Genomic DNA, 21,109 nt, shown 5'->3' on the forward strand with positions numbered 1-21,109 from the left:
CTTGCCTTCACTAAGTTTAAAAGGGTGAATGACTCCTTCAGCACTGCAGTGTTTTGTTTTTTTTCATAGATTCATAGATTGTAAAGCTGGAAGGGACCTTGGAAGATCATCGGGTCTAGCCCCCTGCACCAATCAGGAAAGACAACTGGGGTCAGGTGATCCCATCAAGGTCTAATCTTCTCTTGGACATTTCCAGGGTAGGCAATTGTACCACCTCTGGAGTGAGCTTATTCCACAGTCTGGACACCCTAGTTGTGAAGTACTTTTTCCTAACGTTGAGCCTAAAATGGTCTTCCAGGAGTTTGTGACCATTGCTCCTAGTTTTCCCCAAGGGTGCCCTGGTGAACAGTTATTCACCAGGCCCTTGATGTATGCCCCGATGTAGTTAATAGTAAGCTGCTACCAAGTCCCCTCTCAGCCCTCTCTTTTTCAGACTGAAGAGTCCCAGATCCCTCAGCCTTTCCTTGTATGGCTTGCCACACAAGTGTCTGAACTCATGGGTGGCCCTTCTCTGGACTCTCTCAAGATCTACCATGTCTTTGTTAAAGAGCGGCACCCAGAACTGGATGCAGTACTCCAGCTGCAGTCTCACCAATGCTGAGTAGAGTGAAAGAATCACTTCTTTGGTTTTGCTGGAGGTGCATTGATTGATGTATGCCAGGGTATTGTTGGCCCTGCTGGCTACAGTGTTGCACTGCCGCCTCACGTTCATACTGTGGTCAATAATTACCCCCAGGTCTCTTTCATTCATAGTGCAGGTCAGGTTGGCTTGCCAAGCCTGTAGGTGTGCAGAGGATTTTTTGTCCCAAGGTGGAGCATTTTACATTTCTCGATGTTGAACTTCATCTAGTTCTGGTCCTCCCAACTTGCAAGCCTGTGTAGGTCTGCCTGTATCTGTAGCCTATCTTCAAGTGTGCCCATGCTTCCCCATAATTTGGTGTCATCCACAAACTGGACTAGTGAGCTCTTCACTCCCACATCCAAATTATTGATGAAGATGTTGAATAGCACTGGACTAAGCACCAAGCCCAGCGGGACACCACTAGTCACTTCCCACCAAGATAACACAGATCCATTCATTAGAACTCTCTGCCTCCTACCCCACAGCCAGTTTCCTCTTTACCTGACTGTCTTGCAATTAAGCCTACAGTCTTCCAATATTCTTGCAAGAACATTGTGGGATATTTGATCGAAAACTTTTTGGAAGTTGAGGTATATACTGTCAACCTCCTTTCTCTTATCCAGGGTGGCAAGTCAAAAGGAGATGAGGTTGGTAAGATGAGATCTGCCCATGATGAAGCCATGCTGGCTGTCATTCAGAATCCTACCTTCTACAAGCCTATTGCACATAGATTCCTTAATGAATTTTCCCTGGATTTTCCAAAGGATAGAAGTTAGGCTAATTGGCCTATAGTACCCAGGTCCTCCCTCCTCCCTTCTTGTAGATGGGCATAATATTGGCCCTCTTCCAGTCCTTGGGGACCTCCACAGAGTGCCACAAGTTTTGGAAGAGCTTTGCCAGGAGTCCAACGATGACTTCAGGCAGCTCTTTCAGCACTCTTGGATGAAGTTCATTTGGACCTGCTGACTTATATACATCCAGTGTCTTTAATTGATCACATACCACTTCTACGGCAATAGTAGGAAGGTGGTCATTTGAACCCTGCTCATTCTGTACCCTAGCTGGTGAATTTACCCCTTGACCTGGTCGAAGATTGAGGCAAAATAGTCAATTAGGAGTTCAGTTTTCTCCTGAGTGCCATTGTATAGCTGTCCTGAGTTGTTGAGCAATGGCCCCACACTCCCATTTATTTTCCTCCTGTTCCCTACATACCTAAAGAAGGACTTGTTGTCCTTAATTTCCATTGCTAATTTTAGTTCGCTCACTGCCTTAGCATTTCTAATCTAACCCCTACAAGTGCAAGTGATAGTTATATAGTCCTCCTTGGAGGCTGTCCCTAGCTTCCATTGAATGCACGCCTCTTTCTTAAGAAGACCATGGTTTCTATGTTTAGCCAAGAGTGCTTCCTAGCCCTTTTGCTACATTTCCTCCACATGGGAATGGACTTTGTTTTTGCTTTAAGGATTGTGACCTGTAGGAACAACCACTCTTCATGCACTCCTTTTGCCTAAGGTCCCTGTCCCCTCAGCACATTCCCTACTAGTGACCTGAGCTTGCTGAAGTTTGCATTTTTGAACTCCAAAACTTCAAGCCTCATATCTGATTTGTCTGCCTTGTGAAGGACCATGAACATAATGGTTTCATTGTTGCCTGACCTTTTCAGCTTATGGGCTGGATGAAAGGTCCCAGGTCTGTTTGTGGGCTGCATCCTATCCATGACCCTGACCCTGATCCATGATCCATGACCCTGATCTGGCCAAGCTGGGGTGGATGCAACCACGTGGAAACAGCCCATCCAGAACTGCCGAAGGCCTAAAGCAGCCACATGGGAAGTGTCTGAAGCCCAAACCTGTGCAGTTACATTGGCCCCAGCCAGGCCCCTGTGGCTGCTTCAGGCCCCAGCTGGATCCAGCCACATAGGAATGTGCCTTAATCCTTCTTTGCACAGGGCTGAGCTAGCCCTGTAGGGCTTAGAAATTTGGTGGCAGGGAAGTAGTGGCAGGGATTGAGTACCCCTGGTTTATGTGGTAGATCTTAACAGTATCTTCCCACTTCCAGAGGTCTGCATTTTACTTAGCAATGAAATATATAAAAAGGCTACTACAGTAAGAGGTTTAGCTTATATCTTGTATATACTGAAAGCACACTGAAAAAGAAGGCTTTGTCATATGAGACATGGGGTCTCCTTCAAAAAGGGAACAAGAAGTAAGCTGAATTTGTAGATATGCTAAAATAGCTAGATAAATTAGACCTGTGCATGATACACCAAAGGTACTTATAAGAAACCACTTATAAGAAACCACCCCAAAGAATCAACACATGCTATCTTGTTGTTCTGCTCTGTGAGAAGATCATAACCCTGTCCCTTATTTTTGTTTTCAGCTGTTCCTTTCAGCATCTCCTTGGAATATGAGCTATCATTGATAAGATACACAGAATAAATGAGGTTTAAGGAGGTATTTGAATGAATAAAGTATCAGTTTTAAACCTTTTTTTAGATTCACGGCAGCCATCCATAACTTGTTTGATTTTGACAGCAACCCAGCTGAGAACCATTGTTGCACTCCCCCAACATACTTCAGTGGTTCTCAGCTGAGGTGCTATGTACCTTCTGCTCAGCTGGACTGAGAAGGACTGAGGTGCAGGGTATGTCCTCCTGGCTGCATTAGAGTTATTTGACAAGCCTAAAGCAGACAGAGGCACCAGTTTTCACTGCAGCCCTTCCCAGTTAGGCCCCCATGCTCATCCCAAAAGCAGAGGACAGTTCCACCTGCTCTGCATATTTGTTTCTGGGAGATACCATGCAGGATTGGATGGGAAAGGGCTGTGGCAGGACCAGGTGCTCCTGCCTGCTCCTCCTCCTCCTGTCTGCTTCAGGTCAAATAACCCTAATGGAGATCGGAGCGTGCCTTCATGCCTGAACTGACTATGCACAAGGCACATGAGCGAGTTTCACCTGGTTGCAATGGCAAGGCCCATACCATGGCACTCCTGGAAGGGTCTTGTAACACTCTGGTTGAAAACTATGGGAATAGAGGGTGTTCTGGCACAGGAAGACACACTGCTCTAAACTTCAAGGCCTCATTAAAGAAGGTTTGAAGGAAGCAGTGGACTTTGGTAGGAAACCATGTAAGCATCTTGTCTTACTCTTAGATGATAGTGCACAGCTTGAAGTTCTATAAAATGAGCAGTGTGTGCTTTCAATGTGTACCTGTTGATTTAATGAAACTTTTTACTTCTGATGCTCTTTGTGGAGGTTTTTAAATACTTAGACCTTTCTGAAACCAGTAAAAGATGTGCAAAAGTAAACTCTAACCAGTGATCACATGATCATTTGCATTGGAAGTGCCATTTTAGCAGGTTTATGACATCAATCTTGTGGTAGTTTCCTCAGATGGTTCTAAATGTCTGCACAGAATTGGGAACCAGTAAAACAGCTGTCTGTCTATACAGCTTAGGTCATCCAGTTTAGGAAAAAGGAACAATATATTGTGAATTAAGTGGCCAGTCATATGGCGTGAATGACAAATAATGATTATTCATATCAAAAAGCTTAAAAGCATGTCAGAGGGTCAAATATATTTGCACACATTGTTCAAAGAATTGTGACTAATGAACTAATTAATAATAAAAAAAAAATTCCACAACCTATTTTCAAGCTAAATTTATGGGCTACCTTACTCAGAGAGGGACTAATTCAGCCTGCTCTAGTTAAGGTGTGAAAAATCAGCCTCATAGTGGAAGCTGTTCTGCAGTTACTGAAAGTGGTCATAGCTAAGCAACTGCTAGACTATTGCCTATTGATTTGTTGTGAATGTATCACATAATATATTTTGCACCACCTAAAATATTTGTGCTAATTTTTAGAGGAAGACAAACATTAAAATAAAAGATAATTATTTTTACAAAGTGTCATTATTCAGCTTAGAACCATGCCAGTGCAGTCTTTGCCTCAAGGATTTTATAATCTAAAAGCTACATCCCTACTCACTGATGTATCTCTTTCTTAAGCCAAGGGAAAAATTCAATAAAGAAGAAATCCTCAGTGAATATAAACAGTGGCAAAATCAGTCCCGAAGTCAGAGCATTCACAACATTTTTAAAATCATGATAATGATGACTAGAGGCAGAAGCAGCTTGCCATCAAAATGCGGTTGTGGCAGAGGGAAGGTTATGGGGGTAACCAAACCCCGGCATATAAGCCTGTTACATGTTTAGCACAGTCATTGTTGTACTCAAAGCCGAAGACCAACTGGATGGTTATATTTTATCCCTGAGTTACTTGAAAAACATTTTATACTTTTTTTCTAAGCAGATAGTATTGCTTAGGGGGAAAAGAGGGCTACTTCAATTAAAAAAACAGGACGTAAAGTGTAAGACATTTACTCTGTGAAATCTTTAGTCTCATTCTCATTTTGTTCAGTAATTGATTGGTAGCACCCCTTTAACCCACCTTAAAGGGCAAGCAGGAAATTCATGTTTTCGTTCATCAGCCCATCCCTCTGGAAAGCATTCAATATTAAAACAGTTTGCAAGGAGCAAAGGCAGAAGAAACAAGAGGCCCAGTTAGACCATGGCAAGGTTAGGAGATGCATGCCTGATGCCTGCAGCAATATCGGCTCTTATTCCTGTACATTTTTTGCATAGGGAGTCCAAATTAATTGGGGTATGCCTCTGTTCTTTGCTTTATTTATGACCTTTTATTATCTCTGTGGCCCTGTAGTTCATGCAGTGTTACAAAGCTGTGGGAAAGTCTTCCACCCAATGTTATTAGCTGTTTGAAATTAACTTAAAAAATTAAATGTCTGTGTTTTTTTCACCCAAAGGTGTCCGACCTGTAAACTGGTAGGAAGGTGAAATGATTGTGGTTGTCTTTTTTGCTGTGGCTGTACAAATGTTTCTTTTGTGTCTTTTCTCTTTTTTTTAATGTAAGCTGCTCACTGGCAATCAGGTGTTGTGGTGGGGGTAGGGGGCTGGTTTAGGAGGGGTTACATGGCATAATTCCCACGAATGCAGGAGGAGGATGAAAAAGATAAAGAAAATTTTGTTTTTCTGAGCTGGAGGATTCTCTGCATGACTTCCCCACTGATGGGATCATGTGCTTTCAGGCTGAGATTTTATTAACAATTCAAATGGAAATTGAGGGCACAGGAGGAGCAGATTCTCACATAAACTTGATCTGTCCATGAATGCAGTTCTCTGTTTGCCCTGACCCTGCATGGCTTAAGACACTGCCTGTGAGGCCAGAGTGCCAGACACAAAGAAATAAATGAAAAGCAAGCACATTCCAGTAGTCTGCACAAAGGCAATGGAGCAGTTTCTAGCAGTCTCCCCAGAGAGAGATCTTATCTCCTTGTGGCTAAAACCCTTCAGAAGGTTTATTTGTGCTTCAAGCACCCAAAGTCTATAAATTGATATAGATGATGATTCAACTCCATAACCTTACTCAGTTGGCTTTTTTGAGGGGGTGCTCGGCAAATATTTTAGTTCTTAAATGCATTTATTAATATTATTTAATTGCTTTTAAAAGGCATCAGGCACTTGCAAAACACCAACTCTTTCTTCAGCTTTTCTAATCAACAGTTGAATTTTAATAATGCCCAAATGCAGGCAAGCGTGGGGAAAACAGTAATTTAGGGATTACATGTATTAGCAAATATGTTTCCAGCTTTACATGGAGTTTCAGAAAAGTTTAGTATTAGATCATATGACTCTTTATGGTTATAATGTTGGGTAAACTGTCACTGATGTCAGACATTTGCACTTTTCAGCACTCATGAAGGTTGTTCCTGAGTAGCTGTACCAATTAAAACATTTTGTATGCTTGGTTCACCTTACGCTACGAAGCCAGCAACACACAAAGCTGTGGCAGACAGAGAATGCATGAGGCAAGGCTCCTCTGGAGACATCTGTACTGACATTGCTTTCCACCAATGACAGTAGGTGATGCTGCATTTCATCAATGTCAAGAAAACTCTGGCTGAGAGGAGAGTTAGAAAGAACGAGATAAAGGTTTTGCTTTTTGAGCAGAGGGGTGGAGAAAAGAGGTGGAAAAGAGTAAATGAAAAGTTGGAGCATGACATGATATTATAGTATAAACATACAGTTGATAATCCCTGTACAATAATATGAGAAATATCACTAATACTCCCAGCTTTTCCAGTAGGACTTTATTTAATGAAAACAACTTACAAGGTTATTGAAGCATAAGAAAATAAACTTTCTGATCATGGTCCTTCACTGAAGGCTCATGCTTTTATTGACCCATTTAACACTTCTTTTTTTTCAATACGAAGAAATAGGGTATTTGGGATAGGAAATCATAACCATATGTTTTTCCATTTTCCTGAAGTGTTTCCATTTTCCTTTAAGTACTTAAATGGTTTAAAAAACTTTTAATAATTCATAGAGTAGAGATTATATTCCCTAATATTAATTGTTGTATTTAGGCTAATTGTCAGTAATTAGTAACAACATTATTGCTTTTTTTCATTTGATGCTACTTAATGGCCTTACGGTATTAAATTCAAGATCCATCTGTATGTTCTTCTTCTCTATAAATATTCTAAGTGGCAGTGTGCCACTTTTTTATTTGTTTTGTTTGCTTGTGGTAATTGCTTTACAGAAATGTGAGAACTCCAATGGCAATGTCTAGCATAACTTTGATCTTCCTTAAATAATTTAAAAGTTATCTGTCCGTGAGAATGAAGTAGTTTTTAAAAGAATATCTTAATATCATGCAAAGTCGTTGAATTTATGTTTCAGTCTTTTATCTTGAAATATTTATTAGGGTCTTAGTCAACAGGTGTATTTATAAGTACTCTAGTCATTTGCCACTTTAAAAAATGCCTCTTAGATTGAAGTTCACTGTATTTTGCAGCAGCTGTATAGTACAGGATTCTACATTACAGTTGTTGTACCTGCCAATAGAACTGGTTTTGATGCAGTGTAGTTAGTTATTCTTGTTTTCCAAATGATTGATATTTTTAATGCCATGTAAATATTTTCCAGGTCAGGGAAAAAACAAGAAGTAACAATCTGTTCCACAAGTAACCTGAAAAAAATTGCTTCCTTTATAATTAAAGAAAATATGTTAGGTGATGGAAATCTGCTATGAAGAATCATTTATTGAGGGTGTATCAGAATAAAAGGATTAGTATGAAGGGGGAAGTATGAGTTAGATTATCTTAAATGAAAGGCACTGTTATGTATATCAAGCTGAATTGTAGAACAGTGAAGAGAAAAAAGCAAAATACCGGATAAATACAAATACATGGAAACATAAAATAGTTCAAGCAATATTTGTATGGACTTTTATAAACAGTTTCAGGAATGGTGCCCATTTCCACTGGTTTCAGTGCATGCAGGATTGGATTAATAATGACAGTGTATTTTAGTGATCTTGGTTTATGCACCCATTTATCTTTATTTTAATATGGTATGTTACTATTCTGGGTTTTTGATTTTTTGAAGTGTTATTTTTATTTCTTGTTACCTCAGTATTACACTAAAATATATTTCATAAATATGCAACATTTTAAGATATAGCAGTGCCTTCAGCAGTACCAAGTAGAATATGATCGGAGTTAAACTTTAAAATGATTTATAAGCTAATTAATAGCAACTTTTAAAAATTTATTCTCCAAAAAGGTAAAATTGTTGAGAATAGACAGGGACAGATGTGTCAGTTAGCACTGAAAGGATTTACTGTTATGTGTATGTCTTGGTAGGTAGAACAGTTTTAAATTTGTAAGAAGTTTCTTTCTTTTTTAAAGCAATGCTTCAGTTAGGAAAATGAACATTCCTACAGAGTGGAAATGCCCCAGTAATTTTGAACACTGCATGGTCCCATGGCTCCATAAGCTTCCAGACAATGCTGAATCTCTTAAATGTAAATGATTGTGTTTTACAGTTAATGAAAACTGCAGTTCTTTAGGGTTTTAATGATGGCTGAAGTTGGGAAAGCAATTTGAACTTTTTATAATAAAATATTTCTTTGTGAAATTTATAATAGCAAGTTTAATGTTAACTTGTATTTTCATCTGTCTTCCCTAGCTGATGTTTAACATATGTTGATTTTTTTAAGCTTTCCCTTACCTTCCTATCCTTTAACTATATTTTATCTGTGTGTGTGTGTGTGTGTGTGTGTGTGTGTGTGTGTGAGAGAGAGAGAGAGAGAGAGAGAGAGAGAGAGTGAGGGGCTGTATATATGTATACACTCTGATTACAAATAAATCTTTTACAACAGTTGCCATAGAATTGAATATGCATGTATATACCCCTCTTGGTACACTCAATGAACTTCAGATGCCACAGACATGACTGTTGAGTTATTAATGGTAACCTTTATATAATGGTTTCAGCCCTCAGACATTTGGCCAGGGTCTTCAACTTTGAATGCATCAGGAAGCTGTATAAGACAGCTTTAAGGATACTTTTGAAGCCTCCTATTTCTGGGTCTAACTTCAGGTTATGATGACCTGTACATTTAAGGCTATCTTGAGAGTTGATCTCTTGCCCCTATCTTCTTTAGGCCCTGATTTGGGTTTAAAAAGAGACTTGGAGAATTACTTGGCACCTTGCAGTAACGTAACTAGAAGTGGGTAACCAGGCCATCAGTCCCAGGTGCCCACTTAAGAGGAGACACAGAAATGACTTCTGCAGCTGCCTGCCTGGCCACCACCACCATCTAAGCTGTAGACCTTGGGTTTTGCACCTCTAGCCCCATGCAGTCAATAGGAATGAACGTACAAAGATTATCTGTGCACCTTACTTAGTGTTCATTATATCAACTAATATTCAAGGAGAATTCAGACACGTCTGACATAACTTCTGAGAGACTTTCTCATCCTAGTAGTAGTAGGTAGCTGAACATTTGACAAAAGTACGTATGTACTTTTTGTAGAGAGGAAGTGTTTTTGCTTTTGCAAGAAAAACTTGGGCCCCAGTGAATAAAGTAAAAGGATCTGAACATGTGAATTCCAGTGGAGAATTTGAGCATATGATACTTTGCTTTCTAGCATTAGATACTTTAACATACTTATTCTCAGATTCTATTCCAAGGATCCCTTCATGATGATATATAGAATATTAAGCAGGTTGAGAACCAAGCAAAGAATGAGATGATTGCTTAGGAAGGGTAATAGTTGATGAGATCACATTTTTCTTAGTCTTAGAAATAGTCTTCAGAATAAAACTGTTGGTGAACCAGTACTCCAGTTTGTTAAGACACACAGGAATAGAGCTGTGTGAATTTCATTGTAAATTTGAAATACAGACTAAGTCATCAAAAGTTTTACCAAGTTTACCAGAAGGAAAAAGAAAGGGGTAGGAATCTGTACCTTTATAATGAAATCGTGTGATGTTTTCAATAGTCTCAAGTTGCAGCAAGGGAATCTTAGGTTGGATATTAGGGTAAACCTTTTTTCACTAGGAGAGTAGTAAAGCGCTGGAATAGGCTGCCCAGAGAAGTTGTGGTCTCTCCATCTTTGGAGGTTTTTAAGACCCGGCTAGACAAAGCTTTGCTTGGAATGATCTAGTTGGGGATGGTTCTGCTTTGAGCAGGGGGTTGGACAAGATGACCACCAGAGGTCCCTTCCAAGCCTAATTTTCTATGATTCTGAGTTTGTGGTTTCTCTTTGAGACTGAGCTTGTTCAAATCCTATGCACATTGGGTTCAAAGACACCTGGCCTATAACTTATATAATATATATGTGCATGTGTGATCTTTTTCAGATGTTTGCTGTCAGCTTTAGCACAATTCTAGTAGGAACCAAAATTGACAGTTATTTTTTCATCAGATACCAACTTAGGAGGCTGCTTTCAAAGGATGCACCATACTCCTACATACACCTGGCATACAGCATGCTTCCATGCTTGGCTGGAGCAGGCAGCTTGGACCAAGGATAGACTGTGCATCCTCCGAGGGGGAGTTTGCCAGGGAGGTGCAAAGCATCCTGGGATGTTGGGGAACTGTAAGTTAATTTGAATTTGGAGGGGATCTGGAACAGAAGTTCAATAAATCAGTTAAGTCCAATGCTACATACATCCAGGTTTATCTTAAATCAGTTTCGATCATTTTGAAAGCTGTTCATGTGCACTGAACTTCTGTTGTGTTATAGATTTGAACCAGTTTCTGATCACTTATACCAGTTTATGTGTAATTTCTGTTCCTAACCACAGTATTTACCTGGGAGAAGTCAGGATATAGCTTCTCAGGTTTTTCAATCTATATTTCTGTCATCTAATGTTGCGGGGGTCCTATCCCAGAGTGGCTGTAATGGAGAACTTTTGTACGGAAATTGCAGAATTTCCTTACAACTCCGTAGAGCAGACAATAGGACAAAAAAGTACCAGAGGACTATCTAACTGCTATTGCAGTCAATTATTGCAGACTCTGAAGATATTGGTGATAACTGTGGTCTTTTTTGAGTAGTACAAATGCCAACTTTGACATCTAATGTGAGTATATGATAACACTGATCATGTATAATATTTCATTTTTGCCTATATTCAAGTACGGGAGAGATGAATGTTTTGATGAAATGAAGAGCTGCATGATACAGTCAGTATTCACTGCCTTAAAGAGTTGTGCTTCCTTTGGGAAAATTCAATTTGCTGCACAAGTTTTGGTTTGGTTTAATACCTATGCCAGTGTATGATATGGCCACAAAACTTATCTTCATTTTATTAACAACACAGAAGTAAATAGCACTGAAAATATTCACTGTCTTAAACTTTTAGTAATTTACGTTCAGAATAAATAATGTTTATCAGCTTCATGCTGTTAAACATTAAAACATCAGAGTCAAGGAAATCTTATTTCCATTAAAATGCTTTCTCAGAATGTTATGAAAAGGGAAAATGTAACTGTATTGGACCTTATTAAAAGTACTACTTTTTCACTCAGATATGATTGGGGGAAAACAGAATATAGGCTGTGCCTTATGCTATAGACTTTGATATGACATTGGAAAGTTAAATTAACTAAATACATTTTAAGGCTGTTGAGTAAAATTGTGCCCTAGAGAAGCAAGACCTCCATAAACTACATTCACAAGCAAAAGCAGCAGACTGTTATTAGTTTGTTTAAACAGTGATTATAAAGGAAATATTTTCTGATTTAAAATGTCACGTTTTATCACAACCCAGTCCTCCTGTCTGTGCAGCTTTTAGTTGTGAAATGCCAAAGTAAAAAGAAAAAAAAAGGCTGCTTGAAGACCAAGCACGAGCATATAGTAATGAGAAAACAAAGAAATGCAGTTAACCAGGCATGAAGAATTATTTATTGAAGTTAAGAGGAGAAATGTCTTATCTGCTGGATTTTAATAATGGCTGGCAGAAGTGTTTATAATTGTACAGCAACTGTTTTAATATCTAATTGAGTTTCAAGCTGAAATATGAAAATATGCCTAGAAACATGAAGAGAACATTTTCTGCGATGCAGGTGCTTAAGTTAGGAGTTTTGAACAAATGGCTCATGGGCCTTACAGCTGAAGGGGTTGAAGATTTTGGGGTGGAGCAAGTGATGGCTACAGTAACCCCCAGGTCTCCCTGATGTTGCTCAATTTCCCTCTGCAGGTAGATTTGGATCTAGTCCTCAAGGAGCATCACAGTCCAGATCTGTGGCCTGAGGAGCCCTGCAGCCTGCATTCAGCTTGTCACCTTGGTTTAAGCATTTCTTTACATATCAACCTACTTGGGGAGAGTGAATATACTTTTGTTTTCATCTTGTATGAACCTTCTATCTGTGTATAACAAACCTGTGCATACATAATTTAGTTCTTTTTCTTTCTTTTGCCCTGGTTCCCTTCTTAACTTACTCATTTGTTTGTTCCAATTTAGACTGTTAGCTCTTTTGGGCAAGAACTATGACTTGCTATGTGTATATAGAGTATGTGCAATGAGGCCCCAGTTCTGTTATGGTGCTGCAGATACAACTGCAATACACAGTAAGATTCCAAGACTGACTTAAGAGTTAATTCTATAACAATATTTTTCTATAATAGTTATTTCTTACCACTACACAATGTAGAACATCATCATAAATTGGCAACAAGAAAAAGAAGAGTTAAAATTAGATCACATTTTCACTCAGCCCGTTTCTCCCCGTGCCAGGCCCAAGTAGACAAGGCACATGAATATATAACCTTCTTTTAAAACATATGGTTTTGCTTTTCGGTTTACTCCTCCTTGTAATCGACCACTAGGCAAAGCTAGAGCTTTTCAGGAAAAGTCTGGGATTATAACTATGTCAGCCTTTGCTTTTAGCACAATGATGAGGTTATCAATAATGCATTGGAGATCTCAGGATCCTTGAAAACAGGAAAATCACAGCTGGTCTGGGTGTATTGTAGGATTAGCCGATTTGAGCCAAGAGGTCACCACAACTGCATGTCAGTCAGTCACACACACACAGATGCGTAGACATATTTTGGGAGAAGGGGAAAATTATATCTGAAATGTGGCCACTGAATATGCTACTCTAGTTTTTTTCTTTTTCTTTGTGTAACAGTTTTAAAAGCAGCACATTTAATGCTTTTTGTAGTGGCTATTTGACATTTTAGCTTCTTTTGTCTTACAGGTTTTATTGTTTTCCTAACAAGTTTATTCATATACTAACAGCTGGCTTGGTAGCAGTGTTGAAGCTCCATACTTATGCTTTCTGGTCACGGTAATGGCTAGGAGTAATAGAAAGGGAGAATAAGTGAGTGTGGAAATGCAAAGCTGTCTCTTGTTACATTTTATCGATCTCATTCTGGTGTCATTCAATTAAGACAGAAATGTGATGGATAGTCTCTGCATAGATTCTTACTTTGCTCACCAACCACTACAGACAGAGCTTTTTTTAGGTGGTGGGCTGGGGGAGAAAATGGAAGGGGGGGCAGGGGACAAATCAAAGATGCTATGTGATTTGAATTACAGATCAAAGTCTTTGTTTTTATTTTAAAGATACCCTGAATAAACAATATCTATGAAGGCTACATTTTGGCTCATTTTACCAGTACCTATCATCAGTAAACATATGGTCAGCTGGTCATTGCCATCAAGTTGTTTCTTTGAAAATAATATATTAATTTCTTTCTTTTCCTTTAAGTTGAATATTATACATATAAATAACCTGTGCTACTAATGCAAGGAGTTACCTGCCTAAGAGTCTAACCAGAATTCTATGGGATTATAACTTTGTAATAAAACATCTGATGTAAATGTGTTTATTTCGTGAGTATTCAAAAAGGATTTAGTTTCAATCTATATTTTACGTAAAATGCAATAGAATTTTTTTGAGACATTTGGAAACAAAATAGAAAAAATACTGGTGGTCAGATCCTTAGTAGATATAAACTAGATTAAATCCAGCAACCGAAGTGGAACTTCATCAGTTTACACAAACTGAGCATCTGGCTAAGATTTATATTGTTTTTTATAGTGTCCAGATTTAGCAGTCTATACATTGTAACCATCTTCTTTGTGATGATAAATTACTTTGCATTTTGACCTGTTCTATACTGGTTAAAGTATTAAGGGGAAGGAATTACAATGTAACCTACATGTTGGCAGTTCCTAGTATTTTCTGCTGTCAGGTTTGCATCTGTAGTCCTTGGGCACCTATACACATGGACAACTCCTGCTCCGATGCATGCTAACTGACATGCAATTAATTGAGTCTTCTGGAGCGTGCTGATTAGCCCACTCCAGCAGCCTTGGCATCACATGTATTTAGCATCCCGATGTTTCAAAATGGTGGCAGAGGCAGTTTGACTAGTCAAGATGCTGAATACATGAGCTACTGTGAGTGCTTTAAAGTGCCCCCACCCTAGAGCACATGTAAAGATGCCCTCCTTTTTTTTTTATATATAAGACATCATCTGACTTCAAGGTTCAGGCTTTTTGTGATTGACCATGTGCTAAGTAAGTGTTATATTCTAACATCTGAGTTTTTAATACACTATTTGACAAATTGAGATTTAGGAGTAGATTTTACGGAGTCAGGGTGGCTTTTTTCCAAATGTTGTGGTCAGAGGTGGGTTGGGTTTCAATGTTATATTTCGAAATCATTTCAGATACTGGAAGGTATGCAGCCTGTTATTTTTTTTTCAAGGTGGTAGAGGTGCTAAGTCATACAAATTGTAACTTTTTTTGTTTGCCAAAGTTCAAGAAAGTTATTATGTTATTAGAATTTAAGATGGTTTCAACATTTTTCCCCCATTATGCTGTATGCAGTGTGATATACTTAACAAATTACAGATGCCTCATAAGCAAATAATATGGAAAATATTGTGGTATTTAGAACATTTAGAATTAAATTATGACACTAAGCATTTTAAATAAATTATCAGAGGTGGCTCATTAACAATCCTTACAATAAACTTTTACACACAAAACTTCAGTAAGGTGAATTGAAGGTTTGTAGTTAAATAGTTTAAGGTGGCAAAATAAACAAATAAAAATAAAACCCACAACTACTGTTAGGGGGAAAAAGACAATGAAAAACGTTTCTCAAAATGGCATGCACAAAACCTTAAATTAGCCACCATAGAATTTTAAACCTGCCATCTTTCTTTTTTGCATTTAGTCACAATGATAGATATTGCATACTTATTTAGCACGTTACACATATGTTCCAGTGTCTCAGAGTGCTTTGTCCACACATTACCTTGGGCTCTCTTCAGGTAGTTGCTAAGAATTCACAATCTGAGTATATAAAATTTATACATTTTGCTCTGTGTCTAATAACACTTGGATTATTAATTGCCACATGGGACCATAGGTCCAAGTCCTTGGCATCCTGTAAAACTAGGCCCTTAATATTGCCTAGAAATTTGCAATTGGTGGGGTATTTGCTTAATCAAGAATTAATGCTGTTATTTATACAGACCGGGTGCATGTACACATACAATTAACACGACACAAAAACCTCCAACAATTCTGGAGCTGTTTGAGTCAGAAAACACTGCTCCTGGATACAGTATCTATACATATACCTGGGAAGCAGGAATTTTAGTCAGGTTGGAGCAGCTCCAGGCTGGCAGGGGCCACAGGAGGTCAGCTCTGGGCTCCGAGTAGCAGCATCAGGTGGCAGAGGGACTGGCAGGAGCCAGGGATCTGGCCCCCAGTTGCCTGGGCTGACCAGGAACAATTTACACCCAGTGGTTACTGTCTATGCATGCATTTGATTGCACCATAAGATAGTACTGTCTCTGACAATAGTATCTTAAAGCAGAGTTAATTTAATATCGGTGCACATGTGGCATGAAAAGTTTAACTGCAGTGTTAATTAGTCTACTCCTCAGTAAAGCACATGTGTAGATGCACCCAGTATGACAATAAAAAAGCCTTAAAGCAGCTCAGCTGTCCTACAATGAAAGTTAAGGCATTTCTCAGGTTTTTTTTAACTCTAGTGAAATTAAATGTTTTTTTGTGGATGGATGTATCATCATCTAGATTTATTTACCCCATGTTTTGAAGGAAGTCTGAGTGCCACATTGAAGTGACAACTTAACTCTCTATTCCTCAGATTTCAGTCACCTTTAACTCTTAATAATACGTGCAAAATCACTGTATTTTTTTAAGGTGTAGATTTGTTTGTGGGACAATGATCAATGGCTGATTTTTTTGAACATTTTCACAAGTGCTTTTTTGTTTCATAAAGTAAATACTTCCCATTGTATGTAATATCTATAGCATTTCAAAATGCCTGCTTAGAGGATTCAGATCACTAATATCAATGCCAAACTTAGCACTACTAGTCTCAGCTTTTTGTTTGATAAGCAGAGCCTGTGACAAGCAAAATAATGGAAGTACTGCATACCCTCTCCACTCAGCCTGCAAGATGCCACCTATCCACTAACAAGATCTACTTACCTATTCTGTATACGTCACCATACCTGTCTTTTATGTCTTCAAGAAAGGATCTGGAGACAGGGTGAAAACTACCCAGTCCTATCTCCTTTCAATCTCCCAAGGTGGGAGAGGAAGGCAAAACAGCTATCTATCTTTCTGCTTCAGAGATGGTTTACCATGATGAGATATATTTACAGCTGAGTGAGAATTTGATGATGCAAAAATGTAGGTATGTTAACACTGAAACATTCAATGGAACAATTTGGTTACTGTAAACTTCCAACAAGATAGAGCCAGATTTCCTGCCAACTTTCCTGGTAGGCTGCTGGGGAGCCTGGTTTACCACTGTCTGCAGCTCTGAAGCAGCTATGCCATGCAGCTTTCTCCAGAGTCAAGTACTGGCTCCCAAATTTGAAGCCTCCTAGAGCTCCTGCACTTAGTTATCTGTAAGACCACTAGGATCACTATATAAGGATCTAATATATAATATATATTATTGCTTTTGGTATAAGTGGTAGGAGTTGTGAGCTATAATTAGCTGGGGCTGTTCGGAGGTGGTGGGGGGGTGGAAGAGGTGAGGCTAGGCTGCAGCTACAACAGGTCCAAGACAGGTGAGTGGTGGACAGGGAGGAGGTACATAACACGATGTTTCTAACTGACTGTATCATGAGTTTGGTGCTATCTGAAATTCTAAAGCCCCAGCTCTTGTGGATAATGATTACAAGGACATTTCAGCTTTCATGTAACTGAAAAGCAAATTTCTAACCCTGGTGTTTTTGAAGAAAAGCTTGATGAAGATAACTTAAAGACCTCTGTAAGGAAAATAAAGAGAACCCCAAGTTTATTGTTTAATTTAAAATCTCAAGGCTTTTAAACAAATCTCAAGGATTTCTGGAATGTGGCACACAATTTTAAATGTTTGGCATTACCAGTACTTAGCACACTTTTTTTTAGGGCCTATACCCTGACTTCTGTCTCCTGCACCAGATTCACAGCCACAGGATTTAATCTGGGTATGAGGCCCCAAATATGATTGTGTGCTGTGTAATGTTTTAATAAGTGTCTATAGTTCAGGTTTATCCCATTTGCAATTTCTTTCATTTTGATTGTATTAGATCTTTAGCTGGATGTTTTAACTAAACAGTTAAGCATTGGAGTAGTTAACATGTAAACTTCTACCACAGTGGTTTGTAGTTAAGGCTCCTAAGACGAGTAGAAATAATTCATGCCTTTCTAAGAGCTGTAGTGTTAGCCATCCAGTAGGCTTGATGCTTAGGGGAAGGTTCTCCAGTAAATTCCATAAGTGCAGGAACATTGTCTCAAGACTGTTGCAAACAATGGTACAAAGGGCACATCGGGGTAAGGTTTCAGCATAAAGCACTGAGATAATTTCAAGCAGTTCTGTTTCTCATAGCAGCCAGTTGGTAGCCTCCAGGGCTGTATAAATTAAACCAATGGTTACTCTACTTCCTGAAGCAACCCAGAAATAGGAGGGTATTGGCATAGTTTAAAGGTTTCTTGGTTCCTGCCCCCTGGCCTGGGTTGAAAGCAGAGTCTTGAATGTTAACCTGCATTGAACTTGCAGAAACAAAGATTGCAGGAGGCAAGAATTTATAAGATCCTCTTAAGAAGTGGATCTGTATACACATAGCTAGAAGGTTAGTTGTATTTGCGTTATCTCTGTAACTGATCAGAAACTTAAGAGTTGTCCAATGTGCTTATTCATAAATATGAAACACTGTTGTTGTTAGTCATGTTTCTGGTTAATTAGGTTTAGGTTACAAAATAAAACATCACCACAAAGGCTAGATTATGCACTTTACCTGGATTCAAGGTAAATACTATGTCCTGCATATATAGAAGAGGATTTCAGTCTTGAGCCATTCACCTACATACCTACCGGATATGGTTTTAATTAACACCAAAACCATAACATTTAGAACACAAAAAAGCAGAAAATATTACAAAGTTTCACTTTTTTAGCTTGTAGCAGAGGCAAGGCCATTTCCTTTGTGTGTGGTGGATATCACTTAATTTTTTATTATTATTATACAAGTTGAAGGTGAGCATATTAACATAAAAAACCTAGTAATGCATGGCATTTCATAACAGATTTTATAAAGAACATTTTAATAAATTTTACTTATTTTATAAAACATGATTTAAAAAAAATAGTGATATTGACAATATTTTGCCACTCGGAAAAGCAGTACTTTATAAGACAAAAACCAAAATGTTTATATGACTATTTTTCCCTTGTTTTAAATATATTTATCATTTTGGGTGAGATTTTTCAAAAGCCTATAGCAAATTGACTTGTGATTCCTCCACACCATTTTCTCAAGACTGTCTTGAATATAATGCTCCCTTCACACAATAGTGTATTTCCAGTGCCCATAGGATGTGAATCAAAGTACATGGTTGTGGGTTTTTTTGTTTTTTGTTTTTGTTTTTTTTTTACAGTAAACCCAATTCATTGTAATAAGGCCTGTAGCTGAATTTGAATAAAAAGAACTATGAAATCAACTATGAAACTATATAGGATAAAAGAACACAATACAAGCAAAACTAACCACATGTTTGAAGCTAGAACCAAAAGACAAGATAAGGTTTTTTTTCCTCTTATCCAAATGCAACCTAACACTACTGAGAGTGTTAGCACTCTTAGTGCTAACTAGCTAGTACTACTATTAGGGTTTCCAGAGATCATGCTTCCTGCTGTTTCCATAATGTTGCAACTTCCAAAATAAGACAAGTATGGGGAGCTTCAAAACCTTATCCCCAACTGTCTTGTAGATATTCCTTGGTTGGAGAAAGGCTAAGAGACATCACTCTGACTGAAAGAAACACTTGCTGAGGCATTAGGTGGTCAGCAGGAATCCTTATGTATTGCTTTCTGGAAGAAACTAAAACCCTCAAGGCACTGAATGTCTGGAATTGGTCTGGCCTATATTCTGTTGCAGTGGTCTGAATTCAGAGGTGAATGATAGCTCTTGGGCAGCCTCTACTTCTCCATACTCTTGCATACAAGTAGACATCAAAGGTCTTATTGTGATGGTCATGGACTTCTTGCATATACACCATGATCCACTGGATTGATGGTTGTTTGTCCTATAACAGGAGAGAGTAAGTTAGGCCTTGGTAAAAACAAACTGGTAGGAGTGACATAAGAGTAATATTTAATTCATCAGAAGAAAAGCATCAATAAATACATATGGGAAGGACTCAAGGAATTAGTCATAATTGCCTTGAGCAGGGGGCTGGATGATGACCTCTGGGGACAACGTGGTGGGGGATGTGCTAGTACAAGGGAGGCTAGGGGACAGTGATCATGAAATGATCCAGTTCCCTATTCAGAGAAAGGTGGGGAGGGTAACTAGCACAGCGCAAATGCTTGACTTTAGGAAAGCCAACTCTGATGTGCTTAGAGCAGTAGTCAGGGAGGCACTCAGAGCCCAGAGTGTAGCTAGTATGGGGGTCCAGGAAAGGTGGTCCTTTCTCAAGAAGGCTATCCTTGGGGCGCAGCAGGATGCAATTCCACTGGGCGGGAAGGCAGAAAAAGGGTCCAAGAAACCTTCATGGCTGAGCACGGATATCCAGGCTGGCCTGAGGGCAAAGAAAAAAGTGTACTGGTGGTGGAAGCAGAGGGCTGGGACCAAGGAGGAGTACACCTCCCTGACCCAAGCTTGTAGGGATTTGGTAAGGAAGGCTAAAGCAGCACTGGATAAGACTGGACCCCTACGAGGCAGGGCAAGGCAGTTGGTGACGGATGCACAAGAGAAGGCAGAACTCTTTAACAAGTTCTTTGCCTCCATGTTCCTGTCTGCTGACAATGTGGTGCTCTTGGGTGACAGCGTAGAGAGGCCCAGGAAGGATGCAAGTCCCCTGACTGTTAGTTCAGACCTAGTTAAGGATTACCTGGAGGGCTTAGATGTATCCAAGTCAGCAGGCCTGGATGACCTTCATTCATGGGTGCTGAGGGAATTGGCTGATGTCATTGCGGAGCCATTAGCATGGCTGTTTGAGGACTCCTGGTGCTCGGGCCAAGTCCCTGGGGACTGGAAAAGGGCCAATGTGGTCCCTATTTTCAAGAAGGGGAGGAAGGAAGAGCCTGGCAACTACAGGCCAGTCAGCCTCACTTCTATCCTGGGGAAGGTCTTTGAAAAAAATTATCAAGGGCCACATTTGTGAGAGCCCTCCAGGGAAAGTGATGTTGAGGGGTAACCAAGACGGGTTTGTGCCAGGCCAATCCTGCCTGACCAACCTAGTCTCTTTCTATGACTAGGTAATAAAGAGCTTAGATGTGAAGCAGGTAGTCAATGTCATCTTCTTGGACTTCCAGAAGGTCTTAGACACAGTGTCCCACCCAATTCTGGTGGGCAAGCTGAGGGGCTACGGCACTGACGAATGCACAGTCACATGGGTGGCAAACTGGCTCCAGGGGTACACCCAGAGGGTGGTAGTGGACAGGTTGATGTCAACCTGGGAGGGTGTGGGCAGCGGAGTCTCCCAAGGCTCAGTCCTTGGGCCGGTGCTGTTCAACATCTTCATTAGCGACCTGGACGAGGGTGTGGAGAGCACCCTGTTCAAGTTCGCTGATGACACCAAGCTGTGGGGTAAAGTGAATACACCAGCAGGCAGGGA

At 39.5% G+C, this 21,109-nt stretch overlaps 1 long non-coding RNA gene across 3 annotated transcripts in view; it reads left to right on the forward strand.

Annotated features, from left to right (window-relative positions):
• LOC149874335 (uncharacterized) overlaps positions 1–21,109 on the forward strand; it is a 496,867-nt gene that overhangs the window by 76,713 nt on the left and 399,045 nt on the right. Inside the window, exons 4-5 of one of the 3 annotated variants that reach the window (XR_016443818.1) lie at positions 10,423–10,596; positions 12,203–13,996. The exons of the other annotated variants lie outside the window; for them this stretch is intronic. This is a non-coding gene — a long non-coding RNA (uncharacterized LOC149874335). Of the gene's footprint in view, positions 1–10,422; positions 10,597–12,202; positions 13,997–21,109 lie in introns of those variants that run through there. 3 annotated transcript variants of the gene reach the window in all.

This window comes from Crocodylus siamensis, chromosome 1 (assembly GCF_052110815.1).
Source record: "Crocodylus siamensis isolate JL-2025a chromosome 1, ASM5211081v1, whole genome shotgun sequence".
NCBI lineage: Eukaryota > Metazoa > Chordata > Crocodylia > Crocodylidae > Crocodylus > Crocodylus siamensis.